This window comes from Aedes aegypti, chromosome 2 (assembly GCF_002204515.2).
Source record: "Aedes aegypti strain LVP_AGWG chromosome 2, AaegL5.0 Primary Assembly, whole genome shotgun sequence".
NCBI lineage: Eukaryota > Metazoa > Arthropoda > Insecta > Diptera > Culicidae > Aedes > Aedes aegypti.
In genome coordinates, this window is record NC_035108.1 from 88,521,817 (window position 1) to 88,529,777 (window position 7,961).

Below are 7,961 nucleotides of genomic sequence, written 5' to 3' on the forward strand. Positions count from 1 at the left end.
GTCGTTGAAATTTAGGTTTATTTTGATGCTCCAAATATGTGCATGAAAATAAACTTAAATTTACAACATATTTTAAACTAAGTAGTATTTTTTTAGGCACTCAACCATAAATATTATTAATTCCATTCAGATTTTTCCTATCGATCCATGGGGGAGTTTTTAGATATTCCTAATAAAATGCATCCAAGAGTTTCTTCAATAAATCATTCGGGGGGTATTTGCGAAAAACTCTAAAAACTATTTCGATATTTTCTCTAAATGTTTTCATGGCATACTTTCTAGGATTCTTTCAGAAACAACACCGGCATACACTCCGATAATCTAAAAATTACTTTTGGATTACTTAAATTACTTCCGAGATTTATGTAGCCGTCTCAACTCAATAATCTTTAGAAACTCCTACAATTGACCTACAGTTATTTTTTCAAGATGTCTTCTTAGATATTATTTGAGTATAGTTAAGAGGACTCCTCCAACGTATCATTCAGAGATTTTTGCAAAAAATTATCCAAGAATTTCTAGAATATGTATCCAGGGTTTTTTCATTTTTCTTTAAACTTATTTTCAGAAACTTGATGAATTTGTTGTTTTCAAAATATATTATTTACAAACGTTTTCTTTCAACTAAACATTATTTCCTTTCAGGCATAAATTCAAAAAATTTCCCAAGCGTTCAGAAATCTTTCTAGGAGACTCCTTCTAAAATCTATACAATAATAAATTGACGCTTATATTGAGCTGTTCGGTATTCCAATCCGCATGGTTATTAAATTAATAATCTCATTCATTACGCGTGGTAAAGATGGACAAATTATGGGTGAAATTATGAAAAAATCCACGTGCTCGGCTGGGACTTGAACCCAGGACTCTTGTATGCTAGACGAGCGCTTTACCAACTAAGCTACCGAGCCACTTGGTGACCCAATAACTGAGTTGGTTACAAGTTTAGAATTCAAATCCCTACAGACCACGCGGACCCTTTTCATAACCCATATCCATCCATCTCATGTTAATAATTTCACCCATCATTTGTCCATCTTTATCACGCGTAATAAGTTAATAAATTTAATAACCATGCGGGTTGGATTACCGCACAGCTCAATATAAGCGTCAATTTATATTAGAGTGTTACTGTTTCTCTATAGTAGTCATGTCGTTACTTGAGTGAGAACGACATCCCACATCTTTACTCTTCCACAATACAGTTGTTGTGAAAGCAATGTAGGTACGATAGGCAAACAGTTTCAACACTAAAACAAATCGCACTCGCTTTTTCCGTGTGTGTAGTAAAATGAGATAGATGGATATGGATTATGAAGGGGGTCTGCGTGATCTGTAGGGATTTGAATTCTAAACTTGGTTAGTAAAGCGCTCGTCTAGCATACAAGAGTCATGGGTTCAAATCCCAGCCGAGCACGTGTATTTTTTTCATAATTTCACCCATAATTTGTCCATCTTTACCACGCGTAATGAGTTAATTAATTTATGTATCTCTAGTTTAGGCTTATACACAAGTTTCTGCATTAATATCAGTTGTTTGTAATAAAAGCCGTTTTTTGATTGTATGAAAGAGCTTAATTTTGACAAATTTCACTAGAAAATCTATTTTTAATTTGACAGTTATTTCCAACAGGAATCCAAGATAGTTAACAAATTACCATTATCAAGCAATTTTGGAGGTATTTGAGGTTTTGTCTGCCCTTTGTATGAAGAGCCGCCACTGTGCATCGGTTCAAATGCCAGTTCGAAATCCAGTCCTTTTGTACCTCGTATACAACCGCGGTTCAAATTTTGGTGCAAATCTTCGGTTGCATCAGAGGCTCAGAACGATGGCATACACGGACAGACAAAACAGTTGATATCCACGCTTAGCAATTTCTAATTATCGTGTCTTGTCATATGATATAGTAAAATCCATGTTTTTTTATAAAATTACCGCTGAATGTTATTTAAGATATTGATCTTAGTTGATCTGCTTAGATAAAATATTTATTCAATCTCAAGGGTTTTTCGATTTGAACCAAGAAGTTCCATATATGATCGTAGAAATTTATTCGCGTGGATTTCAACGTAATGTTTAATGATATTTTACATGAAATTTAGCTAACAAGCGGGCTTTGTTTCAGCTGGGATACAAAGATTTTTTAAAATACCTAGATACAATTTTCAAAGTAGGTGAAGGGGGTAATCTCATGAAGAATTCTCGGAAGAAATTGTAATGAATTTCTGGAGTTATTCGTATATAAATTTGTTGACGAAACCCGGGGATAAATTCTACCTGAACAACACATGGATGAAATAATAAAAGAATTGAAGAAAAAGTCTTTGGTGTGATTCATAGCGAATTTCCTGAACGGAAGGGTTACCTTTGGAAAGTCTGAAAAAAATCTTGGAGGAATTCTTGAAAGAAAATTAAAACCTTTGGATAAGTTGAGGAAGGAATATTTGAAATAAATTAATAATGTATCCTGCATTGCGTTTCTGTAGGAATTCTATTTTTTCACGCGAAAGAAATGAAAAAAAAAACTAAAAGAAGCTTTCAATAATTTACCAAACATAACCACACAATTTGTATTTGTGAATTTTAGGAACGTTTTACAGTCAAATATTCTTGATATAAAATAAACTTTTTTTCTTGAATGCTTCTTCGGATTCATTGACTTCACTTTACATATTCTTCTGAAAAATCCTCTTAAAAATCAATGGAATTCTGTAATATATTTACAACGGTTCTTTTTAATTTTTTTCCATAAAATCCATAGATTTTCTGCTAGAATTTTTCTCGGAGACTTTTTTTCAGGGTTTTCTCTTCAAATTCATCCTAACTTACAATTGCGTGTTTCTTCAAAAAAAAAAGAAGACAATGCTTATGAAACTTTTCTAGCGACTCTTTTAAGAATTCTTCAAATTCTCATTCAAATTTTGAAATAGCAATTCACTCAAATTTTTTTCAATAATTTACTCAAATTATCCTGACAGTTCTCAAAACTAATATCTGCCGAAAGCAGGAATACCATGTTATCAGTAAGGCTGGCAGCGTAATAAAATATTAAAAACTATAGTAATTTTTAACAGCTATTTCAAATGAATTTTTTCACACAAATCAGGGGTCAAAGTAGATGTAAGACAATAAAAACTAATCATTAGAAATTCCTCAAGGGATTTTCTAGGAGCTTTTTCAAATTCTTTAAAAATGGACTTTCACAAAAATTCCACCAAGGATTTCAGTACCGATTATTGCGGTATTTTTTCCTGACATTCTTCCAAGAATCCATACCATCAGCGATTTTATCAAGTATTCCAATTCCACCAAACATTTTAAACATTTCTTTCAACTTAATGTAGACCAAGAAGTGATTTCTTCAGAAACATCTTCAAGGATTACTTCATAAATTACATAAATCTCCCATATATCTAGGGATTTATTCTGAAATAACTCAGAGATTTTTTGAGTTATGCCTCCAGGGACTTTTCAAGCCATGTCTTAAGAGATTTCTTCATTTTTTGTTCCAGAAATTTCTCTATGATTTTTTCTAGGGCTTCCTTTGGAAGAACTTTCGATCGCAAACGAATTTTCTAGACCAGTTCCGATAGAACTCCATTCTATTACTGCAGAAATTTCTCTAAAGTTACCTCCAGAGATTCCTTCAACGATCTCTTTAGGAGTTCTTCCAGAGATTCAGGTTTTTTTACAGAATTTCTTCAAGAAAATTCTCTAATGAATATTTCAAGGATTTCTATGGGGATTCCTTCAGCAAAATCTCTGCAGTGAAGAAATTCTTCAGGGATTCCTCCAAATACGCCTTCAAGGATTCCTTCAATAATTTACCCAAGTAATCCTTCAGAGATTCCTACAGAATGTTTTCGTCCTAAGATATCTCCTAAGATATCTCCAGGATTTTTTCCAGTGTTTACTCCAGAGAACTATCTTTATTGGTTCCTCCAAAAATTGTTCAAGGTGTTTTCAAAATTTCCTTCACAAATTTCCCCGGGTATGCCTCCAAAGGCTCTGGTAAGAATTTCTCCAGTGATTCTTTCAAAGATTTAACCAGAGATTCCTCCAGGAGTTTTCCTAGAAGTCTCTAGGGATTCTTCCATGAAACCAAACAGGGATTTCTCCAACCAAGGAATCGCCCCAGAAATTATTTAAAAAATATATCCAGGTATCTTCCCAAAATTTTCTTCAAGTAAAGAGTTTCTAAAAGAATTGTTTAGGTTATTTCTGTAATTTCTGAAGGAATTCATGTAGAAATCTCCGGATGAATTTATCAATGAAGTTTTGGAGGAATCCTCGAAAAAAAAAATGTATTCAGAACAACTTTCATTGAAGATTTCTGGGAGGATTACTTAGAAAATCCTTGGAGTAATTCCTGTAACGATTTCGTATACGGTATCTAACGGAAAAAATCCTGCAGGAAACTTTTGAAGAATTCCTGAAGTAATTACTTATTTAATCAATGAAGGATTTCTTGATTGAATCCCTGCTGGTATTCCCGGGGCCTTCCTTAGCCGAGTGGTTAGAGTCCGCGGCTACAAAGCAAAGTGCTCATAAGAACACTAAGCTGAGAAACAAGCTCTGTCCAAATGGAGACGTAATTCCATGTACTTGCAGGAATCATTGAAAAAAATATCCGGAATAATTCATACAGGCATTTCGAGAGGTCTACCTGAGGAAATCCCTACAAATTTCCTTGAGAGAATTCTTTAGTAATCCTAGAAGAAGTTGTCCTAGTGTTATCTCAGATTAGAAATAGACAACTCACTCGCGAATCATTCAAAAGAGTCGACTCTGAAAATTGAGTGAACGAATCACGGTTGTTTTCAAAAGAGTCACGATTCACTATCACCTCATTAAAAAAAATGTGTCTTAAAAATTTACCCTGGATTTTTTCTAGTTGCGATTTTTATAGTTAAGTACATGTCTAGGTGTAAATAGTTGATGTAGATTTATAAAAAAATGATCACGTTCAAAAATTGTTACAAATCGCATTTCTCATATGAAATACATGATTTGGTTATGATTGTTTAAATGAGTCACTGAATCGATCAAAAGAGTCGATTCACTTTTGTAAGTGAGTCATATACGATTCCCTCCCGAAATTGGACCATTTTGCCCATCTCTAAATTCTCAAACATCAATAAATCGAAAAAACGGCATTACTACAGAAACCTTTCAGTCTCAGCAGAAGCCAAATCATGACAACACATCATTGAGCGAATTCTCAATGAACGTAAATCGACACTTAACAGGTACACATAAAGCGAGACAAACACCAATCCTTTCTGTTGGTTAACTGCCTCTCTTATATGACCGCAACTCACATCTCCATGACTGGTTTATTCAGGCTTCAGGCTTCCTTTGGAAGAACTTTCGATCGCAACCGTATTTTCTAGACCAGTTCCGATAGAACTCCATTCTATTACTCCAGAAATTTCTCTAGAGTTACCTTCAGGGCTTCCTTCAACGATTTCTTCAGAAGTTCTTCCAGAAACTCCGGTTTTTTTTTACAGGTATCATACAGGGATATCGCCAACCAAGGGATTGCACCAGAAATTCCTTCAGAAATTATTCCAGAAATTTATCAAGGTATCTCTCCAAAAATTTATTCAGGAACAGAGTTTTAAGAAGAATTTTTGAGGATTTTTCTGTAATTACTGGGAGAATTCATGGAGGAATCTCCAGATGAATTTTTATATGAATTTCTAGAGGAATCCTTGGAAAAAATAATATTCAGATCAATTTTGCTAGGGAGATTTCTGGGAGAATTACTTGGAAAATGCTTGGAGTAATTCCTGTAATGATTTCGATGAAGGTATCTCTGTGAGTATTCCTGGAGGAAAGTTTTGAAAAATTCGTGAAGTAATTACTTGTTTAATTCTTGAAGGAATAGGGTCCTAAAGCCCTGTCACAATTTTAGTGCCAAACGCTTAAGTTTAGGCCAAAAACACATGTTTACTATTTTTTTTAATGTTTTCCGTTGGTTTAAGCCCAAAAAACATTTTTTTAGATTTTGTCACATCCTTTGGCTTAAACTCAAATTTTGGGTGTATTTTGTTTTCCGTGTCCCTTACGAAATGTCAGATAGGAACAACCCCAGTGGTCGAACTAAAACCCATGTGGTGTTTTTGTCGACTAAGCGAACGTCAAACATGATCAAAAGTGTCCAGGTTCATTTATGGACCAAATTTTTAAATTAAAGTTTAAACATGATATAGCCATTATTTGAGCGGGAAAAATTGCTAAAGTAGTTACAGTAACATGCTTTTTCATGTTATGAAATAAAAACAAGATTTCATTAAAAATTTTAGGACCCAATTCCTGATAGAATCCCTACAGATATTCCTGATGTTATCCCTGGAGGGGTACTTGTAAAAATCTTGGAAAAGTCTCCGGAATAATTCATGCAGGCATTTCGAGAGATTTACCGGGGAAAATCACTGCAAATTTCCAAATTCTTGGAAGATTTTTAAGAGAAATATCTTTAGTAATCCTGAAAGATGTCCTAGTGTAACTCCAAAAAAGATAGGAAAAATACAATCCTCTGAATGTGGTTTTTGTCAAGCTGAAAAAGTAACTGCTGAGCATTTCCTAATCAAAGAATATCAACATTTGGAAAAGGGTTATTAGAGCCCTTGGAAATTCGGCCAAGTAATCTTAACAGGATAAAAAACTATATAAAAGAGTTGTGCCCAGTTAGCATAGTATTCCACAATAACCAAAGTCTATCACATCTCATTTGTGAAAGGATATATGATGAGCACCAAATAAATTACGGGTAATGCCTCAATATTCCTACATAATGGAAGCAGTTGTCAATAGGTTCTACAGACAAAGGAAAAACATCCTTGTAGGAATTCCTGCAAAAATCATTGAATGTCTTCTTCTTCTTTCTGGCGTTACGTCCCAACTGGGACAAAGCCTGCTTCTCAGATTAGTGTTCTTATGAGCACTTCCACAGTTATTAACTGAGAGCTTTCTTTGCCGATTGACCTTTTTTGCATGTGTATATCGTGTGGCAGGTACGAAGATACTTCTATGCCCTGGGAATCGAGAAAATTTCCTTTACGAAAAGATCCTCGACCAGTGGGATTCGAACCCACAACCCTCAGCATGGTCATGCTGAATAGCTGCGCGTTTACCGCTACGGCTATCTGGGCCCCGAATGTCTTTGAAGGAATAACATGAGGAATTGCTGGAAGAATCTGTCGGAGGAATTACTGGAGGAATCTTATCAAAAATATTGCCAGAGCGATCTTTGAAGAAATCACTGAAGGCTTTACTACGATAATATCTCACCAAACTTCTTGAGAAATCTCTAGAGGAATCCCTGGAATAATCCTTGGTGAAATCCCTAGAGGAACTTTTGGTAGAATTCCTAGAGGATTTGCTAAAGTTACTCCTGGAGAAGTCTCTTGCGAAATCCCTCGTGGAATCCCTGGAAAAATCGCTGTATCACTCTAGTTATTATCTCAGAGGAATTTTGAGAAGAATTTCAATGAAGAGAATCAAAAAAGTAGATTTGAGTTTTGTTTATTTGAATTGGTCGGCGTTAAGCCTGAGTGAACCTAGTGACATTTTTCATATAAAAAAAATGGTTCAAAGTCTAACGCACTGTAACTTTTGAACTCGTTCAACTTTTGGTTCAATATTTCTACACTCTATCTGTTACTTCAAAACAATATAATGTAAAGGGATGATCATGAAAAATCATAATCCAAACCTCTGACAGAACGATTTTTTGATGGACTATGACTATGACGTTCAGTGAGTTGGTTCACTCTGACTGAACAATTTCTAAGAAAATAACAATAATTTAATTCTTGCATGGTCAAACTGGGTGCATATCTCTAAGATAGGCCCCTTCGACACCAATAACGTAAATTCTTTAATAATCCACATCTTCAATTACGAAATCAATGGCACAACGATAGCTTGAAAATTTAGGTTGTGCAGGGTCAGG